Here is a 20166-nt window from a genome sequence, read left to right as displayed (position 1 = left end):
GTTTGCATTATGTTTTACTCTGTACTGTACGCAAGAAATAAAGTTTAATTCAAGGAAACATTTTTCTCACAGCTCCCTGGCCTGGAGCTGCAGCCCCCTTATCCCATATGTTAATCTGGCCCCAGTAGTAACTAGTATCACATGCAAGTTATGGCTCGCCATCCCTTTTATCACGTTAACATTGAATTGCACAGCAGAAATCCTAAAATTCATTGCATGCAGAAAAAAGCCTTAGATCAAAGGACGCAAGTAACTTGTGCCCTCAAGAACCTAAACCTTGGTTGGGGTTCTCTGGAATGAAAGCAGTTTAGGTACCTTAGTCTGAAACTCTGTTTTGCTTGACTGCAGCATTTATCATGGACGCGAAGTGGGTGTTGTGACAGAAAGCCGGTGTGCACATACAAGAAAAAGTACTGCAATGCAGCTCAAAAGTTTTCTAGGTGTATTGTGCAAAGCCACAGTTAATGTACAGGAATGACATGACAGTGGTCATAACTTAAAGCAACGGTTCATTACAGATGGAGTACACATGTATGGTCAAATAAACATGATGGTGCAAGCTTGAGATATAAATGACAGTCCCTTTTAAGATACAAGTGGCATGGTGACATACTGGGAATCAATGCTTGTTATTTCTTTATTCCCAAAATTATCAGTTGTACAATACTTGTGCCCCGATACAATGACGTATCTCTGAAACACAGATGTCACATCCTATCTGCCCTGTGAAATACTTTGCCACATTAAATGGAAATCTCATATACATAATCAGTTATGGATTTTGCATTAGTTTTATGCTGTTTCTTGCAGTCTTGTCTTTCATGAGTACTTGCATAATGTGGGAAAGGGTACCTTGACATTCTAAATGTTATCTATATATGACCACACAACTCTTATTTTTTCCTGATCGGAGGAGGCTCTCGTGTCATTATAATAATTGAACTTCTTTAACAATGAATACGCGGCAGGTACTTGCATGTGAACAAGTGTATGTAGCCTCCCAAAGGCAAGCACGTTGACGAAAGTATCTTTCAGTCATATTGGCAACAAAATTTCCCCATAAGCGTTTTTTCGCACGAAAGGTGACCACACATCTCTTGATCTAGCAGACTGATCTTTTATGCTACAAGTCTGTGCTGTTTTCCTTGCAACGAGCAGTTTTACATATGCCTACGACACGTAGGTCCTTCATCAGCTTTTCTTTTTTTTTTCTGCAACTTTGATGTTTTCTTGGGAACAATATATTGCACGTTTTTGAAAGCTAGCCATTCAGCAGCCATTCTTTCTTGGAAAGCTTCTGTGCAGCCAGGCTCTAAAGTTGTTGATAGACTATTTATGTCGATTTTTTTCACGTAACAATTAGTAGTCCTGCATTTAAAACTTATCCTTTGTCCCCAATATTTAGCTCTCTTCTTGCACGAGTTAAGGTGTGGTACCTAATTTAGTTATATGGAAATAAATATTGCTACTACAAGTACATGTGTCGTCGTATGACTATTGAATATTTGATACATTATATTTTATTCAATTCGTATTTGAAAACATTTGCATTCGCCCACTTTTACTCCTTGTACAATGCACAAAGAGGCACCCAAGCCATAGTGGTGCTTAATGAAGTCTCATTTTCGAGATACTATTTCCCAAAGTGTGGGACGAAATACATTGGCGTTCCAGTTACTTTCGTCCTTCAATGTATAAAACAGCCCCATTTTGGTAAAAAAAAAATAAGTGGAACAACAATGCAATTTTACGCTGAGTTTGATGGCGCAAATCTCCAAACTGGCGTCATTCTGTAAATTTGTCCTAAGTGGATACGCCTGACAAGCTCACCGGCTCCAATTCGTAAATTGCAATACGTGTCATAAAGTAATTAACTAAGAAGTTCATTAGTCATTTTTTGTTAATTAGCTCAATCTGGGTTTCGATTTCTCGTGTTACTAATGTCCGCCTCATCGAATAACCCAGCTCAATGATACGAATTAAGCTACCTGCCACAGACGATTTCTAAAAAATCTCTAAACTTAAAAATGAACACCCTGTATAACGCTGCGGCGCTTCAGCGTACGTGCTACGCTGTTGCTACGACAAATCCCTAGTTCATTGCCTAAAAACGAGTGTGTTCACGTGCACGCGCGGTCTTGCAAGCTTTCGCTAGCACATCTACAAAAAAGGCGCCATCTACAAAAAGGCGCCATAAGCGAGTACATAGCGATGTATGTTGTTACAACATTATGCGGTAGCGATGAATTAAAAAAAAAAACGAAAACGAAAAAAAAAAGGCGCAGGTAAGATCACTGCACAGTGTTCGAAGGGTGGGTCACCGCGCCAACGCAACACATGCAGTCGCAGAACAGAATGTGACAGTGCAAGAGTCACGTTTTCGCCGTGACACGGAAGCTTGAACCCACGTCGACAAAAATATGCCAGTGTCGTCTGCTGCTGGCGATAGTTGCTGACTTGGAACATCTATGCCTCGCCTCTCGGTTGCCAGCTCTCAACAGACGTCGCGTCCCCAAATCGGAGCGTGGATGCCGGTACATGCGAACCGCTCCAGCTAACTAATCAGAAAATTAACTAACAAGAAAACAAACGTAATAACAAAATCCTGACTAGGGCCAAACTTTTGCTGGTCGCCAGCACACAAACGCTGCGACCGCGCTGTTGCATGTTGCCAGTCGCTGGTTATCTGTTTTGCCCGCCAGAGGGCGCATGCGTACGGCACCGCTCGAGCGCTGTCCCAGCGTGAATCGAAACCGCCCGCGTGCGATGCGGCTTGCGTCGATGGGCGGCTCGAGCGTGTACTGGCCTTCAATCAATTCATCCAGTAGAAATCCAGTAGACGGCAGGCTGCGAAATCTCAAACAAAGGCAAAGTTGGCTGCTGAAACACCGGAGCAAAGGGAGGCCAGATTAGCACGTTATAGAGAAGCTTACCAAGCGCGGAAGCGTGCATTAATGAAACACTGTGTGCATAGTCTTTGTAAAACCAAGCCAAACAGACCTTTCGCTCCTGATAACTAGGTTTACAAGAGTTAAACGTGAGGCAATTTTTTGTCGGTTTCGGTATGAGAAACGTCGACTTTTGAGAGCGTTTTGTGATGCGCGCACTCGCATTTCAATCTTAAAATTTTCCAGAGAGGCTGGTCTACGTCTACACGATTTGAAACGGGGCTTTTTATGCGGTCCAGAATTTCGTCGTAGTTGGCCTTTAAGAGTAAGCTGCCAGAAAACACACTCAGTAGGGCAATGTAGGCCATCAATTTCGAAAAATTGGTTTTAAAGCAGAATCATCGCGCACGACCGCTTGGAATAAAAGTTTGAGGGGCGGGGCAGCTAAACTAAATTCACTGACGAGCAAGCGGTACAGGGTAGGGGCCCATACTGCAGACGAAGCAGCATGCATAAAGACACACACGGCCGCAAGACACAGACACAGTGAAGTCTCTATTAAGCATGGCCGGTTTCTCGCAAAAGTCGGAGTGTGTCGCTAAGCTACATTTGCCGACGGACAAGCGGTACAGATCAATTGGGACAAACGACGCATCGCAGCAGGAGCAGACGACGCGTGACGAAAGACGAGTTCCAGCGACGCCGGCCAGTGGGCGCGCATAGTGAAAGTGAAGTATGTCTTTGAACGTTGAGCACCACAGCAGCCCAATGCTGTACCCATTACACCACGGATATCCCAGTGCCCCAAAGGGCTACGAAACGGTTAGAGGCACAGAAGAATAGTTCACGTAAAGTGTGTCAAGTGTCCGATGCTATCAGAATTTCGAGTGGAGGTGAAGCTATCTGACCTTGATTATGCCATATGCTCAAAAGAGGTTTCTTGTTCGTTTTCAGCGCCGCAGCACATGTTACTCCTTCCTCTTTTCCTGCGCCTGCCTGAATTCCTGCGATTTCTAAAGCGATTAGTATCCTTAGGGTACTCCATGCACTTCCGAGAACTGACTATCTATGTATGGCAAATCTGTTCTGTGAAATCCCGCAAGGTGGCGGAAAGTTAATGAAAGAAAAAATTTGACATCCACCCATTTTGCTGCATGAAGCTACAAAGCAAACCCATAGGGGTTTCTCAAAAGAAACCTTCGTACTAGACGAAAGATTCGTCCGGAAATTAACCAGGACTAATTTCTGAAAATCCGAATGCCGACAAAAATCCCGGACCAGGACGTATTACCTTTACGAAAGGTTGCACCTGAAGCAGCTACGTCCTTCCGAATATCCCAGCTCAGGACGCCAGCTCACTCATGACGAGTCATAAAGACGCGGCTTATGATGACCTGCTAAGAGATGTGAGCTTGTCAAGAATGGCCATACAGAAACGCGTGCATGATATTGCTATTGCGGACGACTTAACAAAGCAGGTGAGGAATATTTCGCATTGCGGCTGAAACTTCCGGCTAAAACATCCGAGCAGTGGGCAGTTAGTTTGGTTGCGAATCACGTGTGCAAACTAAACCATGCGGACACAGATGCAGACGAGGGGCACGTGGCTGACGCAACCGGAAGCGTGCTATATAGGACGGAGTCATTCAGCGTGAGGCGTCATTCAGCGAGGTGCCTAAGCGGGCATGGCACTTAGCGATAGGGCCATGTTTAACGCACCTGATTTGTTGGTGTCGTTTGCGCATGAGTGGCGGCTGAGCCAGAAATATTTCGGTCACACGTGCAACTTACGCTGTCAGTGTGGTTGCGGATGTGTCTCAGTGTGGTGCACAGGCCTTACCTGTGGGTGCTTGACTTGACTTTTCTGTCTGTTTGTTTGAGTGTGGAGAACGTGCGGTGCTTTACTGTGTAACGGTACCGTTTCTTTTGTGCCTCGGCGGAACGCATACTTGTATTCCCGCCCGACAAATTGATATCAAGCAAGCAAATCAACTGATTCGTATTGCCTGCAAGGCGGCACTCTGCCTGCCCGAAAACACGAGCACTGACCGTTTCAGTGAGCTGGGCATGACGAACACATACGAAGAACTCACCGCCGCTACACTCATGGCCCAGCGCGAAGGACTCAACGCAAAACCCCAGGGGCGCTCCATGCTATCACGACTACGATACCCCCTAACGCCACAGTTCTGCGGAGACGAGACCACACTTATACCACCTGATCTACGAGCAAGAATCCATCTGAACCCCATCCCACGTTATATAAACACTGTCTTCCACGGGAAACGGCGACAATCCCGAGCAGCCATCCTGCGCAAAAGGCAGGAGGACGCAGACACCTACATTACTGACGCGGGCTTATACCCCCGAGGTGAGACATCGACTACTACTTATGCGGCTGTCATGACAAACCGGGGGAGACCGATCATGGCAGCGTCCTTACGCACGAGCTCAAGCGCCACGGCGGAATCCGCGGCCATAGCCCTGGCCACCCAAGACGCTGAGGCCAAGAGTCAGTCGGCTTATATACTCGCAAGACGCCTGCCGGCTCTTCCTTCGGGGAGTTGTGCAGGCCAGGGTATTTCGCATACTAGGACCAAGCCTCCAAATGCACCACGGGATAGCTTGGTGTCCCGCGCACACCGGAGTGGAAGTGACTCGAGGTATAACAGGCCAAGCCGCGATACATACCGCTCGGACGGGCGCCTCTCCGACACCCGGGCGCACACCGAGACGTACTTGAGGCACAACGACTAGGAAGACGAACCAAAGCTCCACCTTACCCCAAGCTCAACAGGTGACATGCGAGGGACTCGCGGCGAATACAAACACATACCCACACTTACATAGACTCCACAAAATGTTTCCCGACCAACACACCGACAAATGGCCGTGGTGCGACTCCACCCCGACATCGGAGCACATCACTTACCAATGCACGCAGCGTCCGACAGACGCCATCTCGCCCCTACTTAACGACACGCTCAGCAATTGGTCGTGGAAGGCGCGACTCTCCGAACTGTACTTGGGAAACCAATTGGCGACCCTCGACCAGGCCCGGCGCGCCGCAACAGTCAGTGGGGCCCTGGAAGAGGGGCTCCACCCACAGTAACCAAGCACGATCTTTATTTCAATAAAGTTGTTTCTTTCTTGTATTTCCATGGGCAGGGTAGTGCGACGTGCAAGTACGCCATGCGGAACAATGCTTTTCGTACATTTAACTCAATGTAAAATGAGAAGCTCAAGATTTCTTTAGCTTCTGCCTTGTCTACAAGCAGGTGCACAAATTTAGACCTATCAGCTAATGAATAAAAATGGAAAGGAGTGAGTTGCAAGAGCATGAAGATAGTAAAAACGGTTTTTATTGAGGGGATGGCCTTAAGTTCTGTGAGGGGATGAGGTAAAAAAGTCACAGGCCTGCGCGGCCCAAGCAGCACAGTCACAGCGTAAGCTGATGGAGCGGCTCAAGAGTAGCTCCAATTTGGGCACCACGCAGAACAGGGTCTTCGCGGCAACTCTTCGCCTCGTTTTGACGAGAATGATCCGAACTGTCCACACGGCGTCGACGGCGAGCTGCGGCTTGTAATGCTCTCTGCACAGCAGTCTGCTGCGCCCGATAAAGCCTCATAACTGCAACTTACATGCCGGGCACTCTGCGTTTGCAGGCGCCTTACCTAGATGGCCCCACCATACTGGCGGAGGCTCGGGTCGTCTGCGCCTGCGCGTCTGCCTAGGGAAGGTTTATATAAAAAAATCTAGTAACGGTGGTTTATCAGGCATTTTTTCGCTACCTGACAGCAAGCTTTGCCGTGGCTCAGTGGTCGAATATCTGGCTCCCACGTAGCGGGCGCGGGTTCGATCCCGGCGGGAAATGAGTACTTTTTTCGCATTTCCGGCGATAGCGGTTACGGTGGCGGACACCATGGCGAACCGAAATGGATATTGGAATGAGCCCATAACAGCTAACGCTGTAAAATATAGTAACGGAGTCCAAATCGACCTCCGAGATGTAACAGAGGACCGTGCTGTATGAGGGGATTCTGTTCATCGTCGTTTTTTGTCTTAAATGCTGACTTTCGGTTGGGCAGCATGCCGACATATTATTCTTGCAGAAGACGGAAAAGTCTACACCAAGTCCACGGGCTGATCATCGTGATGGCAGGGCTAGGAAGGAAGCTAATGCCAGGAAGTAGCTAATTGTCGATTTGTTGGGTTCACTGGAACCATGGTTTTACTTGCACTTTTCTGTTGCGCGAGGTGTTAAGGGGACACTCAGACGAAGCCTACGTAGAATCACCTCGTCTTTTCTGTCATAGTGCGCGGAGGATTTAGGCCACGCGTCTGTAGATGGCGGTGGTTCTTGTGTGCTGGGAGGCGTAATCTGGGGTCAATAGTACAGTGGGATGTGCCACGATCTCTCTCATTTCTAGCTTGTTTGAAAAAGTAAGCAGGCGGAATGTATAGATATGCTAAAGAGCACACTCGATATTGATCTTGCAGTGTGTTGGTGGTTGAGCTTATGAATGGGCTGTGATATACGCAGCGTTGAAAGGAGTCACTTTAATTTCACTGCTCTTTGTGCTGAAAATGCTCTAAGCGCAATAGCTTCACTGGTGAAAAGGAAAACAATCGCCATCCACCCGAATGTATAGCACTAAGCTACAAAGCTCAGAAAGAGAGCGTCGCAGTCCCGGATTTCTCTTCACCTGCGACGCTTTCTTTGCACCTTACATTTGGGTGGATGACAATTGTTTTCCCTTTCATGATACCTCCTAGCGGTATTTCGCAGAACTTATTTGCCAGCCTCACTGGTGTTTGTTATTGCAAGCCGTATTGCTTTTACAGCGTCTCGAAAGGCCATTAACTCGGTGGTTACAGGCGTATTGTTTTCAGTCATTTAATAAGTTATGGCACCTTGTATGACATGAATTTTGCTATAGTAAGCAACCTAGGCCCGGTTCTTGTCAGCGGTGCTATAATCACCGCTTACGATTACACCGTTTCAAGTTTTATTGCGATAGCAATTATATGGACACTCAAAAGCAGATTTCTGCCGTCGCCGTCGCCGTGAGGTTCCGTATGACGTCACTGGAGATGAAATCGTCGCCGCGCGCCGCCGAACGCTGTATGTGCGAGTGAAAGGGTGCGAGGGACGCGCGCTTTCGCGGGGAGTGAACTCACGGCGGAGAACGAACGCGCGTTCTGCGCCGTGCGTTAAGGGCTGCAGAAGTAGGCGTCTCTTTCCTCCTTTACAATCACCATATATGTAGAGCAAACGCGCCTGCTTCGGACGCGCGAGAAGCCGTGGGGGAGGGGGGGAGGGGGAGGGAAGGGAGGCGACGTTTAGCTGCGGCACCAAGTGCCTATTTATATCAGAGGCTCCGGCAACAGTCACCAACGCCGCACGCATTTTGAGCGAACGCGGGCAAAACGCCGGCGGCGTCGACAACAGTTCTGCGTGTTGCCGGTGCTGCTGCATGTCCAAGTTTATACAGCTGATAAAGCTGCTATCATTACTCCGTATAGCTCTCTTCAAATTTGCTATCGCAATAGATGCTTCGCGTTTCAGGTGAAACTGCGATAACTTTTTTATATGTGTTACACCAAAGCTCATTCAAGCTAAACAACTCAGACTTTACAAACTTTGAATCCACTCGCCAGACAGGACAGATGCACCAACATAGACTAGAAGAGTTTTCCTGCCATAATAACGTGTTTTACAGCGAAGCTGTTGAGAGATCAGTCTTCACTGGTCGCGTCCGTATGTATAAAAAATTACACCATCTTCCCGTAGGGGAACCCTGAGTAGTATGCGAAGCAGCCATGGGGTCGACTCAAGTTCCCATTAGTTTTCAGTTCGTCATTTCCGTTAGGTTGAGGTACGTAGCTACCGGCTTCGCGAGCCCGAAGTTCGGATCGGCCTGTCGCCGCTGCCGTTTCGTGGCAGCGGCTCGAGCCCTCTTCTCCGCGGCGCTGTCCACGGCGCTGACACTGGCGTTGACGCTGTCCGTGGCACTCATCGCGGCGTTACGGCGGCTAGATGGGTAGGTGTGCCGACCGAGCGTAGTTCACCACTTCTCCGCATCATGACGCAAAATTGGCGCTGCGGACAGTAGAACGGCGGCTGCGCTGTGTAGACGAGCTGCGTGTCTGATAGTATCGCTTGCCTCTGATTGTATCTTTGAAGTGCGCGTTATAATACCGTTCTGAGCAGTGTAGGCCAAGCCAGAATGAGGAACTTGTTGTTGTCGTCTAGTCAGAAAAAACGAAATGCTGAAGTAAATTTTCTAGCTTGGCAATCGGTCACATTTATTGATATAAACGCGGCGCTCCAGCCCATTGCATTAAAGACGTAAATGCATTTTTTCCATGCATAAAACAATACTGCAATGGCTTTATACGGTATGTGGAACCGTGTTTGCATGATATTTAGCGAGTTCTAATGTTTCAATTTCGATTAAACCAGCCATTGTTTTATTGCTGCGTCAGTTACGGTATCTAAATTGGTGTGAGAAGAATTGTGTTGGTAAGTGCATATGGTTCACTGTTTCATTGTAATAAAATGAAGCAATATGTCTTGAACTAGATTCGTGAATATATTTAAAATACAAGAAAAGCTCTCGTAACTTGAGTCAGCAGACACACCAACATAAATTAGCGAGCGCCAGCAAGGCCGCAACGTTGGTCCACCACATCATAGCATTGTTCACAGCACACGCCTCATCTTCAGTTGCTTCCTCTTCACCCTGTTGCTTTCGCGCGCCATGTTATTGCCCTTGACAAGAAAGTAAAGGCGTGTAATTGAATAGAACTTCACAACATCGTTTGTGAGCTCTTTCTTGTGCCGCTTACAGCCGATCAAATTCGGGGGATTCAGCTGCAGAAAGGATGCAAAGTCGGCGATACTGTTCCTTCGTAACTCATTTAAACTGAAGCACAGTTTGAAGGCTTCTTCGAGCGATGCTACCAGTTTTTTTAGTGCTTCAGAAGGGAGCAACAGCCCTCACCTACTCATTCTGTTGAATTCAGTAATGTCCCTGAGCAATCGCTGCACTTGGTTCGTTGCAGGAACTTTCTTGCTACATAGCCTGCTGTATAGAATATAAGCCTAAAGTCACTTTTCTTTTCCCTGTAGAAGCGCAGCGATGCTCGATGTCGCAGGCGCGGAGCACCTCATGTGCACCTTGCAAATTTCCAATGTCGGTGAGCTTATCGACGTACGCTTTTCGGTGTACGGTTCGCTCATTAACGTCGCCGATACAATCTAGCCACCGTACCGATACTGAGCAAGCTGCTGAGCAGCTCGGGGCGAACATTTCCGCTGTCAGACAGCGGAACAATTCCGCTGTCTTTCTCACAAATTTAGAGCCCGACTTGCAGTTTGGAGCGAAGCAGTAGGTCTCCTTGGTGGTCTTCTTTGGTGGAGCAACGCCGCCGCTAATCTCGCCGGTCATCTTTCCCTACCTGGAACATTCCACATCGCTTAGGAACTTACAAACAGTACGAGAGATGCGGAGCTCTTCACCTTTGAAACTGACACGAACAGACGACATACAACTATTCCAATACGGGCTTTATTTTTTTTTTTTTTTTGCTCGCCGCCAGTCCGCCAGCCCCCTGTAGCAGACGACGTGCGCTGCGGAACCGTTCTACTGACCGCAGCGCCAATTTTGCGTCATGACGCGGAGAAGCGGTGAACTACGCTCCAGAGGCGCCGGTCGGCACACCTACCCATCTAGCCACCGTAGCGGCGTTGCGGGAGGAGAATGAGTAGTAGTAGTAGTAGAGGTTCGGGGTGGGAAAAGATGCATATTTCTGCAGCCCTTATAGGGAGCACGGCTGAGAGGTGAGAGGAGCGGAGCGCGCGCGCGCGTCATTATACCGCGAGCTACAGTGGCGCCCCCCAACGGAGTATGAAGCGCCTACAGTCGCGCCTCTAACCTAAGCTGCTTCGCATTATTGCGCGCGGAGCCGCAGGTGTTGCCATTCATTGCGCAATCCGGAGAGGAGAGGAGCGTCGGAGAGGAGAGGAGGAATGCCGAGAGGAGAGATGAGACAAGGAGAGGAGAGGAGGGGGAGGAGGATGCTTCATGCGCAGTAGGGGTGTGGACGCCGCCCAGCGGATGGATGGATGGATCGAGGGAGGGAGGGAGTGACATAGCCTCGACCATAAGATGCTTCGCATCTAAAAAAAACTCTCATTGGCCGTATGCTGTATGTGCGAGTGAAAGCCCGCGAGGGACACGCGCTTTCACGGGGAGCGAATGCACGGCGGAGAGCAAACGCCACCTCTTCGGTTGTTCGAAAGGCCGTGGGGGGACGGGAGGGAGGGAGGGGAGGCGACATTTAGCTGCGGCACCAAATGCGTATCTTGCGACCGACCTCAAGGGGAACTGGTGACTCAATCTCTCACGCGAAAGGAGGACAGCGGGAAGGCAGCGCCGGAGGGAGGGGTTGCGGCTTCTGCTCTGCGAGCAACTTGTACTTTGCGCGGCACCCGGCGGTCGCACGCACCGTATCTTGAAAGCGATCTGCAACACGGCTCCTACCATTGTATGCGCTGTGCTTTCGCCGCTCAGTTTCCGTTGAAGCGATACACCACATGAACCTTCACTCCCTGCTGCTGGCGCGCTTGCTCACGCCAGCACTTTGACAGCGGTTGTGTGCGGTCTGGAGCCGGAAAGGCCGCCAATGGAAACTGAACCTGGCAACGTTCAACACGAGTGAGGCTAGCTTAGCAGGGCTATTTGAAGAATTATCAGGCATTGCCTGGGATATTATTGGCCTTAGTGATGTGAGAAGAACTGGTGAGGCATATACAGTGCTGACTAACGGCCACGTCCTCTACTACAGAAGTCTTCCAGATAGGAGAGAATTTGGAGTAGGATTTCTAGTCCATAAGGACATAACGGGCAATATTGATGAATTCTACAGCGTTAATGAGAGGGTAGCAGTCGTCGTAATAAAGCTGAATAGGAGGTATAGAATGGCGGTTGTACAAGCCTACGCCCCAACTTCCAGTCACGATGATGAAGAAATAGAACAGTTTTATGAAGATATTGAATTAGCAATGAGAAAGGTGCAAACTCAGCATACTGTAGTCATGGGCGACTTCAATGCAAAAGTGGGAAAAAGCAGGCTGGCGAGCAAGCAATTGGCAACTACGGCATCGATTCTAGGAACACTAGAGGAGAGATGTTGGTAGAATTTGCAGAACGGAATAAGCTCCAAATAATAAATACCTTCTGCAGGAAGCGCAGCAACAGGAAGTGGACCTGGAAAAAACCAAATAGAAAAACAAGGAATGAAGTAGTTTTCGTACTCTCTGGCGATCCCAGCATAGTCCACGATGTAGAAGTGTTATGTAGGGTAAAGTGCAGTGACCATAGATTGGTGAGGTCTAGGATTTCTCTCAATTTGAAGAAAGAAGCAATAAAGTTAGTCATGAAGAAACAGGCCAACCTATAGACGCAGTAAGGGTAAAAGCAGACCAATTCAGGCTGGCGCTCGCAAACAAATATGCAGCTTTATGCAGGAACGAGCCGGATCTTTTGAGCCGCTCTTTTGAAGAGCGTTTGAGCCGTGGTTCATTAAGTGAGCGGCTGTTCTTTCGGAGTGAGGAAGCCGGTTGTCTCTCCTTGAATGAGCCGTGCCGAACCGTTCCGTCCGAGCTGGGTCTTCTGCCGTGTTTCGAGGTTTCGATTTCTGACCGACGAATGCTGGCCGGTGTGGGCAGACTCGCGCTACTGGTACTCGCTCGCAGTGTGTGGTGTGCGCAGCAGTCCCTTTGGTTTTTTGTGCGTCCTATGGTGTGGCAACCGATGCCACCGAGGGGAGAAGTAAAGAAGTCTTAATTGACAAAGGATGGTGCCGTTCGTTGCCTGCTGCTGTTCGAACGATGTTTCACGACTCTCACCGATCGCACATCGTGCGCTGGTCCAATAACACTTCGAAGATGGTCTTCCGTGTCTTTAAGGACAACAGGTGAACGTACAGTTTACGTCCTGGTCTTCATGTGTGCTAATTAGTGTAGTCATGAAAATGTCGCCCATGACATCCACTTCAGTGCATTTTCTGAGCGTGTATCATTAGCACGTCATTAAAACCAGGCCAATGATCTGTTGTGTTGTAATAGAACTTCATTTCTTTTTTTCTTTTTTTTTTGTCCTGGCGTATGATGGCATGATCGCCAGTATCGCGCGTGCACTCAAGAGAAAAAAAAAAAAAAAAAACGATATGTACGTGTGGCAGTTTTGTGGATCTTTCGTATGATTTTTGTATTGTACTTCAAGAAATGATTTCTATATTCATTTTGCATGGCGTTACAACTTACTCATATTATAGTGAACGTACGTATGTGAATAAATGAATAAAGTTGAAACATAATGTACAATCATGTTGTGTTCTTATTTTGACAAAAGTTTATTTTAAAGTACCACAAAAACAGACAAGCTTATGTAATGACGATTAAGTAACATTTTTTTTTAAAAAGTACGTCGCATTCTGCCTGTCACAGTATCATAAGCATTTTATCCCCAATATTAGAAAAGAAAATTTCACTACAACTAAAAATACACGCTTTTAATATATGTAAAAATAATCCTTAAACATAGCGAAAATACCAATAACACTGTTATTAAATTATGCATATATCGTTTTTTTTTCAAAGCCAGATAACTATAGGATATGCATAGCACAGGTTACACGTTTAAATGAACCGGTGAGCCGTTCAAATGAACCGGTTCATTTCAGTGAGCTGAGCCGTTCCGAGCCGCTCACTGAAGTGAGCCGTTTTGCCCATCTCTAATACACGGTGTCCCAGCTATCACGCAGCACGATTTAAAATAAGAGGAACGGCGTTACGCGAAGCTAACCTAGTGCTATTGTTTCCAGTACAGTGGATTAGCCGCCAGTAGTTTTTTCATTACTGAGATTTATTTAATTAATTGTAATTAATTATCTAACTCGAGAAGTACTGTCCTAATTATCAAAGTGTCAGTGATAAAGTTGTAGAGCAACATGACAAACTCCGGATACAGCTTTCCGTTGCTCAATACGTGCTACATATAAGTGTTTTTCCGAGCGTGAAAGAAGCCCGCGAATACGCGCAGAATTGCAGCACGACTGGCCGCTGGAGGCACTTTGCGTGTATTCGCGGGCTTCTTTCATGCTCGGAAAAACACATTTATGCAGCACGTATTGAGCTACGGAAAGCTGTATCGGGAGTTTTTCAAGTTGCTCTACAACTTTCTCATTGACACTTTGATAATTAGGTCAGTACTTCTCGAGTTAGAAAATTAATGACAATTAATTTATTAAATCTCAGTAACTAAAAAAATACTGCTGGCTACTCCAATGTACTGAAAACAATACGCACTAGGTTTGCTTCGCGTAACGCCGTTCCTCTATTTTTAAATCGTGCTGCGTGATAGCTGGGACACTCTGTATAATGCAATCGTCGGAAAAAAGTCGCAAGCAAGAGGAAATGTTAGAGGATAAGTCATTATTGTAAATTATAAACAGGAGAGGACCCAAAACACTACCCTGTGGTACACCAGAAGTCACATCAGAAAGAGAAGAAGAATTTACTACTTTACTAGCTGCCTACGTAATGCCAAAAAATTTCGAAGCCAAGATAGCGTTTGCGAGTCAAGTCCGAGAGCAGATAATTTTGAAATGAGCCTAGAATGAGCAACGCGATCAAATGCTTTAGAGTAATCCAGAAAGATAAAATCGCTTTGAAGGTTATTATCCATGTCAAAATGCAGGTCGGATGTGAATTCAAATAGCTGGGTGTCACACGAAAATGATTTGCTGAATCCATGCTGATTAACAAAGAAGAAGTTGTTAGACTCGAGGTGGGTAAAAATATTAGATGCAATTATATGTTCGAGCAATTTGCAACAGATGCAAGTTAGTGAGATAGGGCGGTAGTTTTCCGACAAATTCTTTTTACCACTTTTGAACACGGGAACTATTTTGCCAACCTTCCAGTGATTCGGGAGCAATGATAACGACTGTGTGAAGATGATGCATAGGATTTGCCTAGAGATGAGCAAGGTTTAATATCTTGGAATTTATATAATCGATGCCTGTGGAAGATGACACTTTGAGATTTGAGATGAGTTTTGCTATCCCTTGTGCTGTAATGTTAATTGGCGCCATGAATCGAAAATCGAGATCTAAACATTGGTCACTCGGGAATGATCTTCATTGGTGAATGCTGATGTACGTGAAGAACCTATTAAGCATTACAGTCCGGTCATCATTAAGAAGTGTTACATTATAGGTGAGACGATCAGGAGCGATAGTTCGCCAAAACTTTTTCGGGTCAGTCTTAAGAATGGAAGGTAGATCTTGCGAGTAATACTTGTTTTTAGCTGAGATCATTTTGGCACAGTAATTCTTTAGGTAATCTTTGTAACAAGCTCATGCGCAAGGAGAGCTCGAATTTTTAGCTCGTTTATACAGTAGTACTCCCATTGCATTCTAACCACTCGAAACTAACCAGGAGAGGCAATGTGCCTCAGAGAAGCATTAAACAAGTCTTGCGCTCACCTAATGAGCTTCGAGAATGAAACTTGAAGGAAGCTGGCTATCCGGAACATGATTTAGTGACGGTAGCAGAAAAGCAGCTGAACAAAATTCGCGCAGGTCAATCTAACACTGAGAACCGCGCGCGTGCAGCAATATTCCCAAACTTTCACGTAATCTCAAGAAGGTGGCACTCCGCGATAGCATAAGAGTGGTTTTTTCAGTTCCCGATAAGCTTGGAGGGCTCTGTGTGAATTCCTCTAGCGCAGAAAAAGCTGAGTGCTTAAAAGTTCACAATAAGAAGTTCGTAGATTGCAAGGCATTTGTTGTGCATCGCATTCCTCTGTCTTGTGGGAAACAATACGTCGGTCAAAATAGTAGGTGCGTAAATGAGCGATTGAAAGAGCACAAAAAAAAAAAAAAAAAGCTGCCGCCTGATGGGTTTCTCGCCCTCCATACCCATTCACATGGTGGCCGTGCTTTATTTGACGAGACCATTATTGTTGGTCGATATAAAGAAGAGATCACCCGGCTAATTGTTGAAGCTGAGCTTATCGACGCACTTATAGCGCTGTCTCCTAAGGAGTTAGATTTCCTGCGTAAGCGGTGACAGGTTGTTATGGCAGATTGTCGCGGGTCATTAAATATGGTTTGATAGTGTGAATTCATTCGCGCATGTTTCTTAGTGCTTCCACGTGATGTATGTCTGCTATGGCGCATGTGGTATTTAAGCGGTCTGGTTTTGAGAATAAACATCGTTGTTGCTAGTAGCGCTGTGTGTTGCTAGTAGCACTGTTGTGCCTTCTTGTGTCCTGTTACGTTTCGCGCTGCATCAAAAGCGTGCCTCGATCATGAATGATCAAGAATCCTCATCGCTACCCTTGTAGTGATAAAGGTGCAGACCAGAGCAAATGTGAGCAGTCATTTTGCTATTCTTGAGTGTTTGTTTAATCAATAAGCTCTTGTAGGATATTTAGGTCAGTCTGTTCTTGCAACAATGGATTAGGCATTATATGCGTGGAAGCAAGGTAATGGTCTGCATCGCTTCCCTGTTGATGAACTCGAGTTGATCGTGATAATTCTGAGTTAATCGAAGGTCCTACCAATGACGCCGGATGCTTCGTTGGAGAACAGGTTTAATGAAGTGTCTCGCCACACCCGTGCGTGCAACGCGTGTCTTCGGAGCAATCTGTCGAATCAGAAGAAACGTCGCGGAACTCGGTCGTTTCATCTAGTGTTGCCATAGTTTTGAAGCCATAGTTTTGAATTACCGCCAACATGAGATGTAACCGGTTGAAGTGTAGGCCTTTTATGGTCTGTTAATCCGCCCCTCATAGGTAGGACGTTCTTGTCGCAGATGTATATTCAGGACGAGTGACTGTGCATGGCTTGCTACGAGTTGAATTTTGGCCTAGAGTTCTGACTGTGGCGCTTATCCTTAGGTAGTCGCCGAGTACAGCGTTGTGTCATTCCCACCACTGTGCCACGCAGGTGTTTCCGGTGATCCTGCTGGTTGGTTCGCTGGTGAACCTGCTGTTCTACCTGAAACTCATGCAAGCCATTATTTTCCGGGTGGGCGGCATCATCAGCCTATTTGTCGGCTCCACCATCTGCGAGTCCGCTTGTGCTGGTGCAAATATCTTCATTGGAATGGTAAGTGTGGCGAACGCCATAACGCTAAGAAATGAGTCACTGGACACGTTCGGTGCTGTTTCGCGTTATTTGATGCCCCGATCAGGTGAGCCGAGCAAGATATATCTTCACAAAGCCTAATTTGTAAAACCTCTGTGTTGCCCGAATCCTCGAAGGAATGCTCAGATTTCCCAAGTACGACTGCCAGTGGAAAACAAATTCTATAGGGCAGGTTTGTCGTGCAAGTCATCGCACGCAACCGATTCCGGAAATTAGCTTTCTTCTTCGCTCGTTGCGTTCACATGGTTAGTGAATTCCCGGTCCCTGTGTGGGAGCGGCCCGCGACTGCTACCGACTTCCCCTGAAAGGGGGCGTCGCAACACAGTTCCTCAGGACCTGAATAAAAGTTCTTTGTCTGTGTGTCTGTATGAGCGTGCCTTTTGACCGCGTGCGCACGCATTTGGAGTTGAATGCGCAAGAACCGTCACGGTCGTTCGTTGAGGTTTCGCATCATAGTAAATGGCGTCGCTTGGAACTGTCAACCCCACTGGTCTTCTCTCAGCATGCATGTGCTACACGTCCTCGAAGCGAGTCGACACAAAGTGGCCAGTGCAACTCATGAAAGTGCTCCACATCTATCGGGATATTGATCGGGACCAGAAAAGCTTATGGCGGATGTTCCAGTGGAATTCATTATTTCGTTGATTTCTTCGTGGTTTATTTTTTCGGGCCGTCGTTCCCTTGATAGATAAGATGTTTTAGTTCTGAAGCATTAAACAGGAAAGGAGCCGTGTTTCGGCCGTGCTTATAGATAACTGAATAGCTAATTGCAAGGAGATATCATTGCGGTCAACACAACCTAATATTACAACCACCAACTTCTAGTAAAATCAATGTACAAAGCGCGGGGAGCGAGTACAGAAAATGACCTGAAATACGGTAAACAAAAAGAAGAAACATTTTATCAGTAACTACCGAAATTTTCCACTACTGTATGGTCCGGTATAATTCATTGCACCTACAACAGATGTCGACAAGAGCTCTTTCTTAAAAGCTTTTTTTGAATAGTGAAGGCGCTGCAGATTCAGGGAAGAGAATAAACAGCGCGCAGTACGCCTGCGTATACATAGAAGGAGCATGTCACCTAAGTATGAAACGTTGCAGTAGAGCACTTAAAGCAGACACAGACGAGTGATCAGGCGTCGATAACCCAATGCAGGATTGTTCAGCTATGACTTGATGTGGCTAACACTGAGCCGTTAATGATATTTGCAAGAAATGGAACGTGCTGCCCGGCTCTCAACATCTTCAATTAGATAAGCAAGATTGGCTTGATGAGAACTTTGTATTAGACCGATGCATGTTCCAATTTGTGGGAATGAATGTACCATAGGTCCGTAGGCGGAGTAGAGGAGATGCAAAATAAATCAGAGTTTTAATAGCTTCGGCAGAGAGATCTTCGGTGAGCTCGGGCCTATTAAGTTTGCGTGTAACAGGACCATCAAGGCATCTCTGTAAGTTGATCTACTTAAGTTGAATGGACCGCAGGAAATGAGGCCGCGTGATGACACAATGGTTCCGGCACATACGCATATGAGCCTATAATTTTTTGCCGTTGAGATGCATGAACTATCCCACTACATTAACTTTAGCTCGTATACAAATGGGGCTTCAGGAGCAACAGCTTGTTTCTGGAGTTTATGCGGCTATACATTATGCACTCCTTGTCCAAAAAAAAAGTGGTTTTATTACGGAAGATATAAAGGCAGGTCATTGACTAATTAAGGCCATCTCCCACAAGATAATTTTATTCGCAATTGATACCGATTGGATTAGAGGTTTTCTATTGTGATTGACCCTTTTATACAAGCTGGGGAAGCGAAGCAATCGCCTTAGAGCAATTCGATCCCAATCAGGCTTGATCGCCATCAGAAATGCTTCGTGGGAATGACGTAAAAGATTAATATGAAAGGATTTTGTGTACCGAAATGGCAGCACTTCAGATAGCAATTCAGCAACTGTGAATTGATGATCCGCGGTAGCCTAGTGGCTACGCCCGATCTGCTGCTGAGGTCGTGGCTTTCATCCCTGGCAGCTGCACCGGCAATCAGATAGAAGTGAAACGCTCGTGCACTTATATTTAGGTACACGTTAAAGAACCCGCCATGTGGTCCAAATTAATCCATACGTTCCCACTACGACGTGCCTCTTAATTGAATTGTGGTTTGGACACGCAAAACCCCGGAATTTATTTTAATTTAGGATTAGTGGTGCCATAATCGCAGTGTTCTCGAGCTTCCTTGTTAACCTACAAGTTACTGCCCCATATGTAAGCACCGGTAGAATGCAATGATTGTACACTTTCCTTTTCAACGACAGTCGTAAGCTCGCAGTCAGTACTTGGCGATGTCTGCCGTATGCACTCTAACCCAATTTTATTCTTCTTTATATTTCCTTCTCATGATCAGGGTCCCCTATGAGTAATTGACTTAGATAAATGTAGTCCTTTACAGGCTCGAGTGGCTGACTGGCGATCCTGAATTCTTGTTCACTTACCAGGCTATTGAACATTATCTTTGTCTTCTGCATAATAATCTTCAACCCCACTATTACATTTTCTGTTTAGGGTCTTCAATCATTTGTTGTAATTCGTCCCCATTGTTGCTGAATAGGACGATGTCATCTACAAACCGGAGGTTGCTGATATATTCGCCGTTGATCCTGACTCCTAAGTCTTCCCAGTCTCAGAGCTTGAATACTTCTTCTAAGCCTGCAGTGAATAGCATTGGAGAGATTGTCTCGCCTTGCCTGACCCCTTTCTTGATAGATATCTTTCTACTTTTCTTGTGGAGAACCAAAGTTGCTGTGCAATCCTTGTAGCTATTTGCCAAGATATTCACGTATGCCTTCTGTACTCTTTGATTAAGCCGTGCCTCTATGACTGCTGGTATCTCTATTGAATCAAATGCATTTTCGTATGTTAAGGACCGCGCAACGAGCGATGGAAAGAAACATGTTAGACCTAACGTTAAGAGACAGGAAGAGAGGGGTGTGGATCAGGGCGCAAACGAGGATAGCCGACATTCCAGTTGATATTAAGAGAAAAAAATGG

Source organism: Dermacentor silvarum, chromosome 2 (genome assembly GCF_013339745.2).
Source record: "Dermacentor silvarum isolate Dsil-2018 chromosome 2, BIME_Dsil_1.4, whole genome shotgun sequence".
Taxonomy (NCBI): domain Eukaryota; kingdom Metazoa; phylum Arthropoda; class Arachnida; order Ixodida; family Ixodidae; genus Dermacentor; species Dermacentor silvarum.
Note: the sequence above shows the minus strand (reverse complement) of the source record.